Consider the following 20,025-nt stretch of genomic DNA (forward strand, 5'->3'; position numbering starts at 1 on the left):
TATAGTTTCGATCTTCAAGGAAACTAATAACAATCTAGTCAGCGAAATAGGCTTGGTTGTTAGAGGAACCAAAATCTAATAGTAATCAAGTCAGTGAAATAGGCTTGGTTGCTAGAGGAACATAAGAGAAACTGTCTTGAGAAATTAGGTCTAACATAACATTATAAGCTTATAGTTTTGGTTTGAGAAGGACTTGTTATTTAGATGAAACCAACGATCCCAAGGCTCTTTTTATATTATTAACTTTCAACGCTTGAAAACTCCCAACTTATAATTCTTTTCTCTTCTAATCATCTCTAAAGGTTAATTGAATTGAACTACTCCCTGTCGGAACGATACTCATTTACTACTTCGATAGAACCGTGCACTTGCGGTTTTATCTCATCAAGTTTTTGGCGCCGCTGCCGGGGAGTAAACTAATTTGATTAACTCTTTCCTTGTGATTATAACTCTTTTCTCTTCCTTTTCTCTTCTACTTCTTTCTTTGTTTTACCACTAACTTCTTGGGTTCTCGGTGTCTTATGCGAAGAAGTAAAAGTCTCGGAGAATTTATTCTTGAGATCGAAAGGTTTTTGCATAAGAAAAAGAGAGAGGCACAAAATAATACCGCTATGGCTGAACGCACTCTCAAAGAGTATGCTACTCCTTCAACGGAAGAGCCACAGCTATTATCGTATACCCAACGGTTGAGGGTAATAACTTCGAGATCAAGCCTGCACTACTCCATTTAGTGCAGCAAAATCAGTTTTCTGGATCACCCACTGAGGATCCAAATCTCCATATTTCTTCCTTCCTTAGACTCAGTGGCACCATAAAAGAGAACCAAGAAGCCGTAAGACTTCATCTCTTTCCCTTCTCCTTAAGGGATAGAGTTAGCGCTTGGTTCCATTCCCTAGAAGTCGGTTCCATCACTTCATGGAACGATATGAGGCGAGCATTCCTTGCCTGATTTTTCCCCCCATCTAAAACCGCTAAACTTAGAGATCAAATCACGCGTTTCAATCAAAAAGATGGGGAGTCTCTCTATGAGGCGTGGGAGCGTTTCAAGGAAATGCTTAGACTTTGTTGCCACCATGGCCTAGAGAAGTGGCTTATAGTCCACACGTTTTATAATGGCTTGTCATATACCACTAAGATGTCTGTTGATGCAGCTGCAGGTGGAGCTCTAATGAACAAAAACTATACGGAGGCTTATGCTTTGATTGAAGACATGGCTCAGAATCACTACCAATGGACCAACGAGAGAGCGGTCACCGCTCCTACTCCCTCTAAGAAAGAGACAGGTATACACGAAGTCTCTGAAGATAATCACCTTGCTGCTAAGGTTGAGGCATTAACCCAAAAATTTGAAAAACTTAATGTTAATGCTGTCACACCTTCTTCTACATCCCCTCCTTGTGAAATCTGTGGTATATCCGGTCATATCGGTGTTGATTGTCAGTTAGGTAGTGCTGCTAACATTGAGCAACTGAATTACGCTCAATATAACCAAGGAATGAGGCCAAATCAAAATTTTTACAAAAATCCTCAAAGTTCCTATGGACAAACAGCACCACCTGGCTATACAAACAACTAGAGAGTTGCTCAGAAATCAAGTTTGGAGATTTTGCTGGAAAATTGCATGTTGAATCAAAACAAACAACTTCAAGAACTGAAAAACCAAACAGGATTTCTGAACGACTCTCTCTCCAAACTCAATACCAAGGTTGATTCTATCGCCACACACACCAAAATGCTTGAGACCCAAATCTCCCAAGTGGCCCAACAAGTGGCCATGTCTTCTCAAACACCAGGAGTCTTTCCTGGTCAACCTGAAACAAACCCCAAAGCTCATGTTAACGCTATTTTTCTTGGGGGTAGTAAGTTAGAGGAGACCGTTACTAAAGCCAAAAGTGTCAAGGGAGAGAGTGTTAGGTGTCTAGGTAAGAAAGGTGTGATAGAAAGTGAGAAACCGCTTGATAAGAACAAAGCCCTTACACCATTAAGGCTTACTAAGCTCAAATTGGAGGCTCAATTCACTAAATTCTTAAACATACTTCAAAAGATTTGCATTAAGATTCCCTATGCTGAAGCTTTGTCTCGTATGCCTCTATATGCCAAGTTTTTAAAAGAAATTTTTTCAAAGAAAAAGGCTATAGATCATAATGAAACAATAACTTTGACAAGGGAAAATAGTGCAATCATCAAGAAGCCACCTACAAAGCTTAGAGATCCAGGAAGTTTTGCCATCCCTTGTATGATAGGGAGTGAAACCTTAAACCGAGCCTTATGCGACTTAGGAGCAAGTGTTAGTCTGTTGCCCTTACCCCTCTTTACAAGGCTGGGGTTAGGAGAGTTAAAGCCTACCGAAACAACATTGAAGTTAGCCGATCGTTCTGATATCCAACCTGTCGGATATATCGAGGACATCCCCGTTAAAATAGAAGGGATAGACATCCCAACTGATTTCATGATGCTTGACATAGTTGAAGACAGTGAGTGCCCTATAATCTTAGGACGATCCTTTCTCGCCACTATGGGTGCTATAGTAGATGTTCAGAATGGTAGGATTGTTTTTCAAGTGAGTAATGAGTTGATAGGATTTGAGTTGGAGAATTATATGAAAGGTCCCACTCTCTATTCGTGTAACGCGATTAAAGGTCATGATGTGAAAAAACGATCATTAGCACCATCTCCACAATATGACCTCTTTGATCCCTTCTAAGGACACTTTCTTATAACGTCAAGCTAATGACTATAATGAAGTGCTTCGTGGGAGGCAACCCACGCATTTAACTGCTTTTGTTTTGTTGTTTTGTTTTTATTTTGTTTTTGTAGGTAACTGTCCAAGTATGATTCAAGAAAACGAAATTTTTTTGAAGCTAATCCATCCAGAACCTTGGCACGGCCCGTGCCCGCACTGGCACGGCCGTGCCAGACCTTGCTTCCCAAAAACTAAACCAAAATCCAGAAAGTTGGCACGGCCCGTGCTAAGGTTGGCACGGCCGTGCCCGATCCCAGGTTCAGTTTTATCTAACTTTTCATCTTCTTCATCCCCCATTCTCAACCACTAACATCTCTCATCCTCCCATTTTTTTTATCTAAAACCTCCATAACCACAAAACCTTACAAACTCCGTATCTCCCCCAAAACTTCACCAATTCTCAAAATTTCTTCACCCCATCAACCACAATCCACATTTCAATCATAACCCTTCCATCAAAAACAACTTTCCTCAATCCCAACCAAAAATCATCAAATTCGTAGCCCCCATTGAACCAACTAAGAAACCCACAAATTCTTCACCAATTCACCCAACCCAACTCCTAACACTTCCTCAAACCCCAACCCCATAACCCAACCAACTTTTTCCACCAAAAACATTTCCCAAAACCCAACCTTCACCCAAAACACAAAAGGTCAACCAAGGTCAAGGATAATGGCATCTAGGAAAGGTGGAGCAAGCTCTTCCGGAGGACCACAATCAAAGAAGAAAACGCAAGCCAAGAATCATGGCATAATCTTCAAGGACACCAAGCATAGGGACAGGTATAAAACTCTTCTCTCTAAACCTTTGCACCCTTGTCGATATCCAGATCCTTATACTTTGAGTGTGCTAGGACTAAGGGATAATGTGTTTAGCTTACTAGGAAATTTAGGTTGGGTTGACATGCTTAGACCTATGAAAGGTTTTGAAAATTTCACCTATGAATTCTTAAGTTCTATTGAATTTACGAAGGATAAAGTGAACTTTGATAACCCCGACCATAGAGTCTCCTTCCGACTTTTGAATTTGGATTACGAGATGTCTCTTGAAAATTTCTGTTTAGAGATTGACTTCACAAACGCGGGGTTCATCCATGGTTCTTGGAATCCAAATCTAAAGTCGGCAGACTATGACCCCGCTCTCTTTTGGAAACGCATTACCGGGTTAAGGCATTATAATCCTCGCAACAATAAAGCTAGTAACATTCACAACCCAGTCCTTAGATACCTCTAGAGAGTCATGGCTTGTACTATTTAGGGTAGAAAAGAGGTAGGAACAACTAGGACGGATGAACTTTTTATGCTTTGGGCAATGCTTAGTAACAATCCCGTTAATACTTGTTTCTACCTACTTGATTACCTTTCCTCCATAGGTGCTAAACCGGATAATAGAGCTGAGATAGTAGTCGGTGGTATCATTACCTTCATAGCTAGGAAGTTTGGAGTGGGTGAGGAAGATGGGATAAATCCAATTGAGGGTAACAATAGGCTTAATATTGAAACTCTTGTTGCCATGAATTTCATTAAGATTCACCCACCCATGACTTATGCACTTCAACTTCGCATACCTCTTTTGTTTCTACTTCCTAATCCATCTCGGACTAACCCCGAGGTGGAGGAAAATTTGTTGTATGTTGGTGATGGATTACAGGTACATGAAGAGCATAACCAAGGTGACGAAGAAGGTGCACACATGCACCATGAAGAGGAGCCCCATGACCATAACGACAACAATGAAAGATGGGCATGGATACAAACCGAGGTACAAAGGATAAGCACCGAGCAACAAAGGCAAGGTGTTGAATTATCAGGGCTAAGAAATGATGTCCTACGGGGCAACCGCATATCCAAAGAAAATAACCAAATGCTCCGGAACATGATGCAACACTTCAACCTCCAAGGCCCTCCCTATGGACCTCAATAAAAATGTGAGCTTTCCTCTTCCTCTTTTTCACCTTATCTCTTCAATCTCTATCTCACTCTTCTACCTCTCCTTCTCTTTTATTATTTTTCTTTTATCTTGAATCATTGAGGACAATGCGTCTCTTAAGTGTGGGGGGAGCCTAATAAAGTATCTTTAGTCGTAGTGTTTCCAAACTCCCTTGAACTTTATTCTTTTGTTTTGTTTTATTGTAAAAGGCATGGTTAAGTAGCTAATTTTTATTGAAAATATCATGACACAAAATTTTAATTGTCTCCTCTTATTTGGTTGATTCTTGTACATGAAAGCAAACTCTTGTGTTTTAAGTCTTCTTGATATACCCACATCTTGTTTTAAAGTGAATAAAATTCTCCAATGAGAAAAAACACAAAGTTGCTTCCCTTGAGTAAATGTATGAATAGGTATTTTAAGGAAACGCGTTTTAATCTTAGTGGTGCATTAACCTTTAAAGATTCTCAAAGTGCCAGTAGTATAAGTTAGTATAAGGGAGTTCATAAAAAGCCAAAAAGCCAAAATTAATTCCAAGATCTCATCATTGAATCTAGATTGGGGAAGGAGGTAGGCCCTCCGACTTCCTACGTGAAGATGATTGTTATCTTGAGGAAAAACTTTAAAAAACATCATTGAATCTAGATTGGGGAAGGGGGTAGGCCCTCCGACTTCCTACGTGAAGATGATGTTTTAATGGATACCATTGAATCTAGATTGGGGAAGGGGGTAGGCCCTCCGACTTCCTATGTGAAGATGTTGTTCCTTAAATAAAGAACTTAAATGTGCGAATGGCAAAGAACAAAGATTCTCAAATACTCCCATCTTTCTTATATGAATTATAGAAGGAATCTTTCTTGGTTGGTTTAGTGCTAGGATTAGACCATGTTTCCTCATAATGCCTATCTTATACAGGAGCAAGAAAAGGGTAGGACTTCACACACACACTCACTTAAAACTTGATCGTTGGGTTGAATAAAAATTACAAGAAATGCTTGAGTTTGTGATTAGTGTACATTTTGGATTTAAACCCTTAAGGAGACATGTGCTTTAATCGAATTGTCATTTGATAAAATTGTTTGTGCAACTACGTCTATGCCTTTTGCTTGAGGACAAGCAAAGATTCAAGTGTGGGGGAGTTTGATGAGTCATTTATTGACTATTTTAATATGCTTTTTAGTTTAGTTTTATTTAGATTTTATTTGATTTTATATTAGTATTATTTCCTTTTTAGGATAGTTTACTTTAAATTGCATTTTATTATATTTCAGGAATGAATATTGGATGGATTGAGTCTTGGAGCAAAAGAAAGGGACTTGGAGCCGATTGGATGCAAGAATATGAAGATTGAGAGACAAAAATAGGTCTCCCACAAGTCAGAAGCTTGGCACGGCCGTGCCACCCTCCAGAGTCGCTTTTGCTGCTTTTGCTTAGATTTTAAGCTACTCTATTTTTAGCCCAAATGTAATAGCTTAGATTTTAAGTCGATTGAATGCTATAAATAGAGTAGCCATCCATCACAAATATTCATCTTTACTTGGAATACAATAAGTGACAATTGCTTTTCTAATTGAAGTTCTTTTCTTTTCCCTTTATTTTCTTATCATTTACCTTTATGCTTTCTCTCTTCTCCCCCATGTCTACGATGACCATGAGTGAGTAGACTTCTCTTTGTCTTGGGATTGTTGGATAAGTCTAAATGACATAATCCTAATCAAACCAAGCTCTAAGCCTTAATCTTATGTAACCCTAATTTCTTATCTGAATTCACCATCTTAACATGGATCAACCATTATCAAACTGTGGAAACGAAAGTGGAGGGTTTGATAATTGTTTATCCATTATTCCAAATATCAATTCATAAAACGTAAGTGGAGCTTTGATATTCGAACAAGTGAATTCATACAAGGATTGCAAAGTCAGCGAAATAGGCTTTGCAATCTTTGAGACCTATAGTTTTGATCTTCAAGAGAACTAATAACAATCAAGTCAATGAAATAGGCTTGGTTGTTAGAGGAACCAAAATCTAATAGTAATCAAGTCAGAGAAATAGGCTTGGTTGCTAGAGGAACATAAGAGAAACTGTCTTGAGAAATTAGGTCTAACATAACATTATAAGCTTATAGTTTAGGTTTGAGAAGGACTTGTTATTTAGATGAAACCAACGATCCCAAGGCTCTTTTTATATTATTAACTTTCAACGCTTGAAAACTCCCAACTTATAATTCTTTTCTCTTCTAATCATCTCTAAAGGTTAATTGAATTGAACTACTCCCTGTCGGAACGATACTCTTTTACTACTTCGATAGAACCGTGCACTTGCGGTTTTATCTCATCAACATACTGTAACACCCCGTTTTCCCAATATACAAATTTCTTAAACAATTATCAGAGTAAAAACCATAAACGAGATATCACATAGAAACGTAATCCAAAACAGTTAAATAATGATTTAACCTTCACAAATATCTTTAACATAGCAGCGGAAAATCATAAACATAAATCATAAACGTTTTCGGCACGCAGGCCCAATAAGTATCTCAAAAGAGTTTATCAAAACATAAGCAGTTCACGTAAAAGAATGAAGCATGTTATAGCATAAAACCCCATCCCGTTACGTATCAGAGCGACCTAGACGACACAGTGAAGGCAAGGCCAACTCACGAAGCAACTGCACACTAAGCACGATCACCTGCAAGTTACCCATACGAAGGGCAACATTTTCAAGCAGAAGGGGTGAGATTTCATAATAAAATAACATTAATCAATGTAATTGCGAATCATAAATTAACATCAATCATTCCATTATTAACTTTGCATAAATGCTAAACAGTTATCACGTAATCATATATCCAATCATTATAAACAACATAACATAATCAAATAACACTTATCACATAATCACATATCCATTCATTATCAACAAGGCATCTTAATCATGACAATGTGACAATGCTCCTAGACTCCTTATATGCATGTGGTACCAATCGTCATCATAAGTATTAATATACTTTAATCGTGCGGAGGACAAAGCTCCTATAAAACGTGCGGAGGACAAAGCTCCTAATTTTCGTGGTGAGGACTAAGCTCAATGATATGCTATGCATGGACACATATGAACAAAACATCATAATCATCGTAATCATGTGCATTCAATAACTTGATGCAAAACGTCATCATTTTCATTATATTCATATATAAACATTGCATACTCAGTTAAATAACAGCAGCAGCATAGTCAAGTCGCATAACAGCAAGGAGATATCAATATATCAACAACAATTTACTAGAATCATAATCATTTCAATTATATCTTACATATTGCATAATACCTTAATCATGCTCAAATAATATCAACTTAACTCAATAGCTTTACAGACTGCATTAAACGTTATCATAAGGTTTCATTACCAATTAGGGGTTCACTCTGGACCAAAAAGTGCGACACAGATCGCACAAACACATAATCAAGTTCATCCTGGTTGTACTCGCGAGGCGAGAGTACTTACTCGCCATGGCGAGCACCACTCAACTCACAAACTAAGCTTGTTCTGGGTTCCCTCTGATCCTACATTCATTCCTAATCAATACTAGGTAAGTTCAGGTACTCAAAGGCATACAAGATTCAACTAAAAAGGTCGAAACACGAAATATGACATGCACTCTGCCTAAGCTCGCGAGGCGAGGAAGGTTGCTCGCCATGGCGAGTTGAACCAAACAACTCGCGAGGCGAAGGAAAGGGGCTCGCGTGGCGAGCGATGAAGTTCATCACTCGCGAGGCGAGGATCATCACTCGCCGTGGCGAGCGATGAACAGAAGCACGGGCAGACTAGGGTTTTTCTCAAAAATCCCTCACACAACATGGTTCAAAGCCTAATTTTGATTCCAGAATTCATCCTAAACATGTTCTAAGGTTATAGGACGGTTCTTACATCAATCTAAACAAGTTTTACCGTTTAATCATCAATTTTTAGGGCTTTGACCTAATTCCAAAACTTCTCTAAATCAATCCTAACTTGGTCAACTAATCATCAGAATTACAGTAATTAACATTATTGAATTATTAGTCTCACCCTTACCTGGTTATGAAGAAAATCGCAGCACTCTACCTTGGTTCCTCTAGACTTGGCTTTTTCTCCCTTTTCCAAAAGTTTTCACGTACAATGAGTTTCTAAAATATTAGGTCTTCTCCTATTTATACCTCTTTCTAATAACTTATCTTATCTCACTTTCTCCCCCAAAACTATCTAAAATATCAAAACAGCCCTCAACTAAATATTTTATATTATTTTCAAATCTTTATTTTATTTAACAATAAAATAATTCCCATATCATAATCAAATCCTTCAATACTCATAACCTAACACGTCATCAATCAAATCACCAAAATCACCACAATTTATCAAAACATATCAAAATCATACATATATTATATAAATATAATATAATCACCTAAACTCGATTAAATAACGATTAAACGAAAGTGGGCGTTACACATACAACTTCTTTTCTTTCGATACTTGCAATACAATCTTTAGATGCTCTGCATGCTCTTCTTCGGTCCTTGAATAAATCAAGATATCATCAATAAACACAACCACAAATTTATTCAGATAGGCATGGAAAATTCGGTTCATATATTCCATGAACACACCAGGCGCATTAGTAACACCGAAAGGCATCACCTTATATTCGTAATGACCATATCGTGTCCTAAAGGCCGTCTTCTGCATATTCTCATCCTTCACCTTGATCTGATGGTAACCTGACCTCAAGTCAATCTTGCTAAACACACGAGCACCCACTAACTGATCGATTAATCATCAATCCTCGAAAGTGGATACCTGTTCTTTATCGTAACCTTATTCAACTGTCGGTAATCAATGCATAACCTCATGCTACCGTCCTTCTTCTTAACCAGCAACACCGACGCTCCCCAAGGTGAATCACTTGGTCTTACAAATTTCTTATCGAGCAAGTCCTCCAACAGTTTCTTCAATTCAGCTAACTCGGAAGCTGACATACGATAAGGTGCCATCGACACCGGCTTCGTTCCTGGAACAAGGTCAATTGAAAATTCAACCTCCCTCTCCGGTGGGACATCTGGAATCTCATCAGGAAAAACTTCTGGGAATTCATTCACACATTGCAACCTATCATTCACAGCTTGATTTTCCAAGGACAAGTATGCCATCAAAGAAAACATAAGAATTCCGTCACGCTCCAACTGCTTCAACTGTTTAGTAGATAGGAACTCAGCTCCAGTCTCTTCTTCAGCAGAAGAAAAATGCACCGTCTTGCTAAAGCAATTGATATGAACTCGGTTATACTCTAACCAATTCATCCAAAAAATGACATCCATACCCGTCAACGGTAAACAAACAAGGTCGACTACAAAGTCTCTACCAAACATAGACAACGGACACCTTAGACAAACAAGAGAAGTAGTTACTGAACTCTTAGCTGGAGTTTCATGATGAGATAAAACCGCAAGTGCACGGTCTTACCGAAGTAGTATGAAAAGAGTATCGTTCCGACAGGGAGTAGTTCAATTCAATTAACCTTTGGAAATGATTAGAAGAGAAGAGAATTATAAGTTGGGGGTTTTCAAACGGTTGAAAATCAATATAATAAAAGGAGCCTCGGGATCGTTGGTTTCATCTAAATAATAAGTCCTTTCTCAAACCAAAACTATAAGCTTATAATGTTATGTTAGACCTAATTTCTCAAGACAGTTTCTCAAATGTTCCTCTAGCAACCAAGCCTATTTCGCTGACTTGATTACTATCAGATTTTGGTTCCTCTAACAACCAAGCCTATTTCGCTGACTTGATTGTTATTAGTTCCCTTGAAGATCGAAACTATATGTCTCAAAGATTGCAAAGCCTATTTCGCTGACTTTGCAATCCTTGTCTGAATTCACTTGTTCGAATATCAAAGCTCCACTTTCGTTTTATGAATTTATATTTGGAATAATGGATAAACAATTATCAAACCCTCCACTTTCGTTTCCGCAGTTTGATAATGGTTGATCCATGTTAAGACGGTGAATTCAGATAAGAAATTAGGGTTACATAAGATTAAGGCTTAGAGCTTGGTTTGATTAGGATTATGTAATTTAGACTTATCCAATAATCCCAAGACAAGGAGAAGTCTACTCACTCATGTTCATCGTAGACATGGGGGAGAAGAGAGAAAGCATAAAGGTAAATGACGAGAAAATAAAGGAAAAGAAAAGAACTTTAATTAGAAAAGCAATTGTCACTTATTGAATTCCAAGTAAAGATGATTATTTGTGATGGATGGCTACTCTATTTATAGCATTTGTTCGACTTAAAATCTAAGCTATTACATTCGGGCTAAAAATAGAGTAGCTTAAAATCTAAGCAAAAGTAGCAAAAGTGACTCTGGAGGGTGGCACGGCGGTGCCAAGGTTAGCACGGGCCGTGCCAAGCTTCTGGCATGGGGGAGACATATTTTTGTCTCTCAATCTTCATATTTTTGCATCCAATCGGCTCCAAGTCCCTTTCTTTTGCTCCAAGACTCAATCCATCCAATATTCATTCCTGAAATAAAATAAAATGCAATTTAAAGTGAACTATCCTAAAAAGGAAATAATACTAACATAAAATAAAATAAAATCTAAATAAAACTAAACTAAAAAGCATATTAAAATAGTCAATAAATGACTCATCAAACTCCCCCACACTTGAATCTTTGCTTTTCCTCAAGCAAAAGGCATAGACATGGCAGCAACAAAAGGATTAATATATGACACTTTAAATAAAAGCTTATGTCTCCCTCGAGGTTTCATTTCAATGTACACTAATCACAACTTCAAGCATTCCTTGTAAACTTATTCAACCCGACAACAAATTTCAAGTGAGTGTGTGTGGGTAGTCCAACCCTTTTCTTGCTCCTGTATAAGATAGATATTATGAGGAACAGGTTCTAACCTTAACACTAAAATGACCGAGAAAAATCTTTTCTTCATTTCATATAAGAGAAGTGGGAGAGTTAAGATAGACTTGATGAATTTATACATTTGGGGGCTTGTAGATGCCTAGGGGCTATCATTTCACATTGGAAGTCCGTGAGGGGGTATCCTTTCCTCCAAGTTTCTATGATCACCCTAAGTAGTGCTACAACTTGTTTACTTCACTTAGGAAGTTCCTCTTTTTAGAGGGTTTAATTCAAGCACAATTTGTTTTGAGAAGTCATCACCACATTTAGGAAGTTAGTGAGAGGGTATCCTTTCCTCCACGTGTGGTGATATCCTTCCGCCCCATTTCGGTTTACACATTTCATCACATTAGAATTATTCCCACATAAACTTATACTACTTTTACTCTGAAGATTTTTAAGGGTCCAGGTTACCATTAAAGTTAGAACGTGTTCCTTAAAATACCCCTTCATACACTTACTCAAGGATTGCAACTAGGTGTTTTTCTCATTGGAGAATTAATTTCACAATAAAACTTGATGTGGATATAGCAAGAATACTTATAACACAAGAAATCACTTTCATGTACAAGAAACGACCATTGAAGAGACAACAAAAAATTTATGTCATAGTAAAACAATAAAAACAAGCTGCTTATTCATGCCTTTTACAATAAAACACAACAAAAGAATAAAGTTCAAGGGAGTTTGGAAACACTACGACTAAAGACACTTTATTAGGCTCCCCCCACACTTAGGAGAAGCATTGTCCTCAATGATTCAAGATAGAAAAAATAAAAGAGAAGGAGAGGAAGAAGAAGAAGAAGTAGGAGGAGAAAGAAGGGAAGAGAGGAAGAGGAAAGCTCACAATTTTGTCAATGGGGTCCATATGGAGGACCTTGGAGGTGAAAGTGGTGCATCATGTTCCGAAGCATTTGGTTGTTTTCTTCGGATATGCGGTTGCCCCGTTGGACATCATTCCTTATGCCCATTAATTCAACACCTTGCCTTTGTTGCTCGGTGCTTATCCTTTCGACCTCGGTATTCATCCATGCCCATCTTGCATTTTCATTTGTTTCACCTTCATCATGGTCATGGTGCTCCTCATCATGGTGCATTTGTGCACCTTCCTCTTCTTCATTATGCTGTTCTATGTGCACCTGTGGGTCATCATTAACATACAACAAATTTTCTTCCACCTCGGTGTTAGTCCGAGATGGGTTAGGCAATAAAATCAAAGTGGGCACATTGAGCTTGAGTGTATAAACAAAGGGGATTCGAGTTTTTATGAAATTCATAGAGATAACGGTTTCTATGTTCAGCCTATTGTTACCCTCGATCTTGTTTATCCCTTGGTCTTCACTCACGCCTAACCGCCTAGCTATGTATGTTATGATACCACCAACTACGATTTCTCCCCTACTATCGGACCTATTTCCTATAAGGGAAAGGTTGTTAAGCAAGTAAAAACAAGTGTTAACGGGGTGGTTGTGCAGCATAGCCCAAAGCATGAAGAGTTCATCACTCCTAGTGTTCCCTAATCCACTCCTTCCCCAAATAGTGCAAGCCATAACCCTTTGAAGGTACCTAAGTACGGGGTTTTGAATGTTGCTAGCTTTGTTGGCACGTGTGTTAAACTGGTCAAGACCTGTAATTCGCTCCCAAAAGGCGGCGGGTTGATAGTCAACCGGTTTTAAATTTTGATCCCAAGAGTCGTGGATGAACCTCGCATTTGCGAAGCCCATCTCATCACAGAAGTGTTGAAGAGACAGCTCATAATCAATATTCATAAGCCGGAAAGAAACTCTATGGTTAGGGTTATCAAAATTCAACCTATCTTTCGTAAAAACAATAGAACTTAAAAATTCATAAGTGAAATTTTCATACCCTCTCAAAGGTCTCAACATATCAACCCATCCTAACCTTTATAGCAGATTAAACACATTATCTTTAATTCCTAGCTTATTCAAGTCATGGTTATCAGGGTACCTGCAAGGATGTAGAGGTTTAGAGATTAGAATTTTGTACCTATCCCTTTGCTTGTTGTCCCTGAAGGTGATGCCATGATTCTTGACTTGCGCTTTCTTCTTTGGGGGAGGTCCCCCTGATGAGCTTCCAACTTCTTTTCCACTTCTCTTTGAAGCCATTACCTTGACCTTGGTGTGATGGCGGTGAGGGTTTGTGTACGGGTTGTGTTGGTGGAAAAAGGTTGGTTTAGTGGTTTGGTGAGGGTTTAAGTGAGTTTTAGGGGTTGGGTTATGGAGATTGGTGAAGAATTTCTGGTTTTTGGGTTAGGTTTATGAGGGTTACGAATTTGGGTGATGTTGTTTGGATGGATGAAGTTGGTTTTTGAATGGTGGGTTATGATTGGAATGGTGTTTGTGATTGATTGGGTGGAGAAATTTTGGGAATTGGTGAGATTTGGAGGGGGGGTGTGGAGGTTTGAGGTTGTATGGTTATGGAGGTTTTAGAGAGAAGGGTGAAGGTAGAGAGATGTTTGTGTTTGAGAGTGAAGGAAGAAGACGGCCAAAAGGTAAGATTATACTTACCTGATATCGGGCACGGCCGTGCCAAGTTTAGCACGGGCCGTGCCAACATTCTGGAACAATGGCCTATTTTGGGTAGTCAAGGTCTGGCATGGTCGTGCCAGTGTGAGCACGGGCCGTGCCAAGGTTCTGGAGGACGAGGCTTTAAAATTTTTCTGTTTTCTTGAATCCTACTCGGACAATCACCTACAAAATACTTAAAATCACAAAAACAAAATAAAAGCAGTTAAATGCGTGGGTTGCCTCCCACGAAGCGCTTCTTTATAGTCATTAGCTTGACGTTAAAGAAAGTGTCCATTAGAAAGGTTCAAAGATGTTGTATTGTGTAATGACGCTAAAAAGCGTTCTTTCACATCATGTTCTTTGACCATATTGCAATAATAAAGGGCGGGACCTTCCTTAATGTTTTCAAACTCAAATCCTACCATGTCTTCACTCACTTGAAAAACTATCCAACCACTCTTAACATCAACTCTAGCACCCGCAGTGGCGAGGAAGGGTCTTCCTAGTATCATAGGGCAATTGTGGTCTTCCTCGATGTCAACAACCACAAAGTCAGTTGGGATGTATATCCCTTCTATCTTAACGGGGATGTCTTCAACGTATCCGGCTATCGGGATGACCGAGCGGTCAGCCAATTTTAGTATCATCTCGGTAGGTTTCAACTCTCCTATTCCCATCTTTTTAAAGAGGGATAGAGGCAACAAACTAACACTGGCTCCTAAGTCACACAAGGCTTTGTCAACGGTCTCTTTCCCTATCACACAAGGGATGGCAAAACTACCTGGATCTCTAAGCTTTTGGGGTTGCTTCTTGACGATTGCACTACTTTCCCTAGTTAAAGCTATTGTCTCTTTATGATCTACAGCCCTTTTCTTTGAAACAATTTCTTTTAAAAACTTGGCGTATAGAGGCATACGAGACAAAGCTTCAGCAAAGGGAATCTTAATGCAAATCTTTTTAAGTATGTTTAAGAATTTAGCGAATTGAGCCTCCAAGTTGAGCTTAGTAAGCCTTAATGGGTTAAGGTTTTTGTTCTTATCAAGCGGTTTCTTTATCATATCCCTTTCACCTAGAAGCTTAACATTCTCTCCCGTGACACTTTTGGCTTTATTAACGGTCTCTTCTAACTTACTGCCCCCGAGAGAAATAGCATTGCCATGGGCTTTGGGGTTTGTTTCAGGTTGACCAGGAAAGACTCCTGGTGTTTGAGAAGAGGTGGCCACTTGTTGGGCTACTTGGGAGATTTGGGTCTCAAGCATTTTGGTGTGTGTGGCGATAGAATCAACCTTGGTAGTGAGCTTGGAGAGAGAGTCGTTCAGAAATCCCGTTTGGTTTTTCAGTTCTTGAAGACTTTTATTTTGATTGGCTATGCAATTTTCTAACAAAATCTCCAAACTTGATTTCGGAGCCACTCTCTGGTTGTTTGTATAGCTAGGTGGTGCTGCTTGTCCATAGGAACCTTGAGGATTTTTGTAAAATTTTTGATTTGGCCTCATTCCTTGGTTATATTGAGCGTAATTCAGTTGCTCAATATTGGCAGCACTACCTAACTGACAATCAACACCGATATGACCGGATATACCACAGATTTCACAAGGAGGGGGTGCAGAAGAAGGTGTGACAGCATTAACATTAAGTTTTTCAAATTTTTGGGTTAATGCCTCAATCTTAGCAGCAAGGTGATTATATTCAGAGACTTCGTGTATACCTGCCTCTTTTTTAGAGGGAGTAGGAGCGGTGACGGCTCTCTCGTTGGTCCATTGGTAATGATTCTGAGCCATGTCTTCAATCAAGGCATAAGCCTCCGTATATTTTTTGTTCATTAGAGCTCCCCCTGCAGCTGCATCAACAGACATCTTAGTGGTATATAACAAGCCATTATAAAACGTGTGGACTATAAGCCACTTTTCTAAGCCATGGTGGGGACAAAGTCTAAGCATTTGCTTGAAACGCTCCCATGCTTCATAGAGAGACTCCCCATCTTTTTGATTGAACCGCGTGATTTGATCTCTAAGTTTAGCGGTTTTAGATGGGGGAAAAAATCGGGCAAGGAATGCTCACCTCATATCGTCCCATGAAGTGATGGAACCGACTTCTAGGGAATGGAACCAAGCGCCAGCTCTATCCCTTAAGGAAAAGGGAAAGAGATGAAGTCTTACGGCTTCTTGGTTCTCTTTTATGGTGCCACTAAGTCTAAGGAAGGAAGAAATATGGAGATTTGGATCCTCAGTGGGTGATCCAGAAAACTGATTTTGCTGCACCAAATTGAGTAGTGCAGGCTTCATCTTGAAGTTATTACCCTCAACCGTTGGGTACACGATAATAGCTTGTGGCTCTTCCGTTGAAGGAGTAGCATACTCTTTGAGAGTGCGTTCAGCCATAGCGGTATTATTTTGTGCCTCTCTCTTTTTCTTATGCAAAAATCTTTCGATCTCAGGAATAAATTCTCCGAGACTTTTACTTCTTCGCATAAGAAATCGAGAACCCAAGAAGTTAATTGGTAATATAAAGAAAGAAGTAGAAGAGAAGAGGAAGAGAAGAGGGTTCTAATCACAAAGAAAGGGTTAATCAAATTAGTTTACTCCCCGGCAGCGGCGCCAAAAACTTGAAGAGATAAAACCACAAGTGCACGGTCTTACCGAAGTAGTGTGAAAAGAGTATCGTTCCGACAGGGAGTAGTTCAATTTAATTAACCCTTAGAGATGATTAGAAGAGAAGAGAATTGTAAGTTGGGGGTTTTCAAACGGTTGAAAATTAATATAATAAAAGGAGCCTTGGGATCGTTTGTTTCATCTAAATAACAAGTCCTTCTCAAACCAAAACTATAAGCTTATAATGTTATGTTAGACCTAATTTCTCAAGACAGTTTCTCTTATGTTCCTCTAGCAACCAAGCCTATTTCACTGACTTGATTACTATCAGATTTTGGTTCCTCTAACAACCAAGCCTATTTCGCTGACTTGATTGTTATTAGTTCCCTTGAAGATCGAAACTATATGTCTCAAAGATTGCAAAGCCTATTTCGCTGACTTTGCAATCCTTGTCTGAATTCACTTGTTCGAATATCAAAGCTCCACGTTCGTTTTATGAATTGATATTTGGAATAATGGATAAACAATTATCAAACCCTTCACTTTCGTTTCCACAGTTTGATAATGGTTGATCCATGTTAAGACGGTGAATTCAGATAAGAAATTAGGGTTACATAAGATTAAGGCTTAGAGCTTGGTTTGATTAGGATTATGTAATTTAGACTTATCCAATAATCCCAAGACAAGGAGAAGTCTACTCACTCATGTTCATCGTAGACATGGGGGAGAAGAGAGAAAGCATAAAGGTAAATGACGAGAAAATAAAGGAAAAGAAAAGAACTTTAATTAGAAAAGCAATTGTCACTTATTGAATTCCAAGTAAAGATGATTATTTGTGATGGATGGCTACTCTATTTATAGCATTTGTTCGACTTAAAATCTAAGCTATTACATTCGGGCTAAAAATAGAGTAGCTTAAAATCTAAGCAAAAGTAGCAAAAGTGACTCTGGAGGGTGGCACGGCGGTGCCAAGGTTAGCACGGGCCGTGCCAAGCTTCTGGCATGGGGGAGACATATTTTTGTCTCTCAATCTTCATATTTTTGCATCCAATCGGCTCCAAGTCCCTTTCTTTTGCTCCAAGACTCAATCCATCCAATATTCATTCCTGAAATAAAATAAAATGCAATTTAAAGTGAACTATCCTAAAAAGGAAATAATACTAACATAAAATAAAATAAAATCTAAATAAAACTAAACTAAAAAGCATATTAAAATAGTCAATAAATGACTCATCATTTCAACAACCATTTCTCCTTTCATATCAGATACAACCAGACCCAACTTATAAGCACAATCAACATCAATGAAACAATGAGTAGTACCAGTGTCTATAATAGCAATTAAAGGAGTACTATTAAAGAAACAACTACCTCTGATAAGTCTGTCTTCACTAGTTGTTTGCGTACTGGTTAAAGCAAACACCTTGCCACCGGTCCTAACCTTCTTCGGCTGCGTACACTACGAACTGATATGACCTTCTTCGTTGCAGTTATAGCAAACAATGTCTCCATGCTTACAATCAGCTAGAGTGTGTCCTTTCTGACCACACCTGAAGCACTTCTTCTCATCTCTGTCACAAACATTACTCTTATGGCCCTTCTCATCACACTTGAAGCAAACAATATTCGTAGGAGCATCTCTCCTCTTGGGCCTCCTCTCATCATTTAACCTCTGCTTACCCTTGTCAGCAGGAGCACTATACGGCTTCGGACGACTCTGTTGTCCCTTGCCTCTGCGTTCACTCATCACCTTGTAATGAGCTTTCGTGTCCTCCTCATAAATCCTGCAGCTACTTATCAAATCAGAGAAGTTTCTTATTTTCTGATAACCAATGGCTCTCTTGATGTCAGCCCTCAAGCCATTCTCAAACTTAATACACTTGGAGAATTCAACTATTTCCGCAGTATAATAAGGGTAGAACTTAGCAAGTTCCACAAACTTCGCAGCATACTTTGTAACTGACATATCCCCGTGTTTCAGCTCTAGAAATTCAATCTCATTCTTACCTCGGACATCTTCCGGAAAATATCTATTCAGGAATTCCCTCCTGAACACAGCCCAAGTCACCACAGCACCATCCTGTTCAAGCACAGGTAACAGACTTACCCACCAGTCATCAGCTTCCTCAGCTAACATGTGCGTCCCAAACCGCACCTTCTGCACTTCACTACATTGCATAACCCTGAAAATTCTTTCAACTTCCTTAAGCCACTTCTGAGTGCCGTCAGGGTCATACCTTCCTTTAAAAGTTGGTGGATGATTTCTCAGGAAAGTCTCCAACATCCTAACACCATCGTTACCAGCAGCAGCGTTCGGTTGCTGTCCTACAGCTTAAGCAACAGCCTCAAGCGCAGCAGCGATAGCAGGATCGTTTCTACCAGCCATCTCAAAGTTCTACATAAGAAACAACAATTCAGAACAACAACAAAGACAACATTAGAGTTGACACTCTATCCTAGGTGGCTCAACGCGACTCTACTACTTGGCCGGACGGACCAACCTGCTCTGATACCATTTGTAACAGCCGAGACTGCTTTCAGGATTGCCGACTGACCCCACAAACCAACACGAGTCTTTTCAGCGTGTTTTGTCCTCACTCGCACACTTACCGAGAAATTTCCCGGTAGCTCACCCATCTGATGAGTCATTTATTGACTATTTTAATATGCTTTTTAGTTTAGTTTTATTTAGATTTTATTTCATTTTATATTAGTATTATCTCCTTTTTAGGATAGTTTACTTTAAATTGCATTTTATTTTATTTCAGGAATGAATATTGGATGGATTGAGTCTTGGAGCAAAAGAAAGGGACTTGGAGCCGATTGGATGCAAAAATATGAAGATTGAGAGACAAAAATATGTCTCCCCAAAGTCAGAAGCTTGGCACGGCCGTGCCATCATCCAGAGTGCCTTTTGCTGCTTTTGCTTAGATTTTAAGTCGAATGAATGCTATATTTAGCCCAAATGTAATAGCTTAGATTTTAAGTCGAATGAATGCTATATTTGGGGTATCAAGTCATTAATTAGGCTTGAACCTTTCAATCTTTGATATTCTCTATTTTTTCTTGGGAAGGGTAAAATTGAGAAAACCCTTAGAAACTCTAAGTTCGGGGGTCGTTTTCGTTACGGGAAGGTGTTAAGCACCCGTAACGACTATAGTATTCTATAGGAACCGCTTTCCTAGCTTTATGTCTACGCTTTACTTTTATGCTTATTTATTGAAAAAGAGAGTTTATTTAGGTTAAGGATTTGGAAAGAAAGTGTATG

The 20,025-nt window shown here is 38.9% G+C and overlaps 2 non-coding genes across 2 annotated transcripts; one reads left to right on the forward strand and one right to left on the reverse strand.

The window, feature by feature from the left end:
- Positions 1-973: 973 nt before the first annotated feature.
- On the reverse strand, positions 974-1,080 carry LOC120580367 (small nucleolar RNA R71). The gene has a single exon (XR_005646091.1). It is a non-coding gene; the product is annotated as a small nucleolar RNA R71 (small nucleolar RNA).
- Positions 1,081-16,077: 14,997 nt separating this feature from the next.
- Positions 16,078-16,184, forward strand: LOC120580355 (small nucleolar RNA R71). Its single transcript, XR_005646079.1, has one exon. It is a non-coding gene; the product is annotated as a small nucleolar RNA R71 (small nucleolar RNA).
- The last annotated feature ends 3,841 nt before the right edge of the window (positions 16,185-20,025 follow it).

The sequence above is a fragment of the Medicago truncatula genome, chromosome 4 (genome assembly GCF_003473485.1).
Source record: "Medicago truncatula cultivar Jemalong A17 chromosome 4, MtrunA17r5.0-ANR, whole genome shotgun sequence".
Classification (NCBI taxonomy): domain Eukaryota; kingdom Viridiplantae; phylum Streptophyta; class Magnoliopsida; order Fabales; family Fabaceae; genus Medicago; species Medicago truncatula.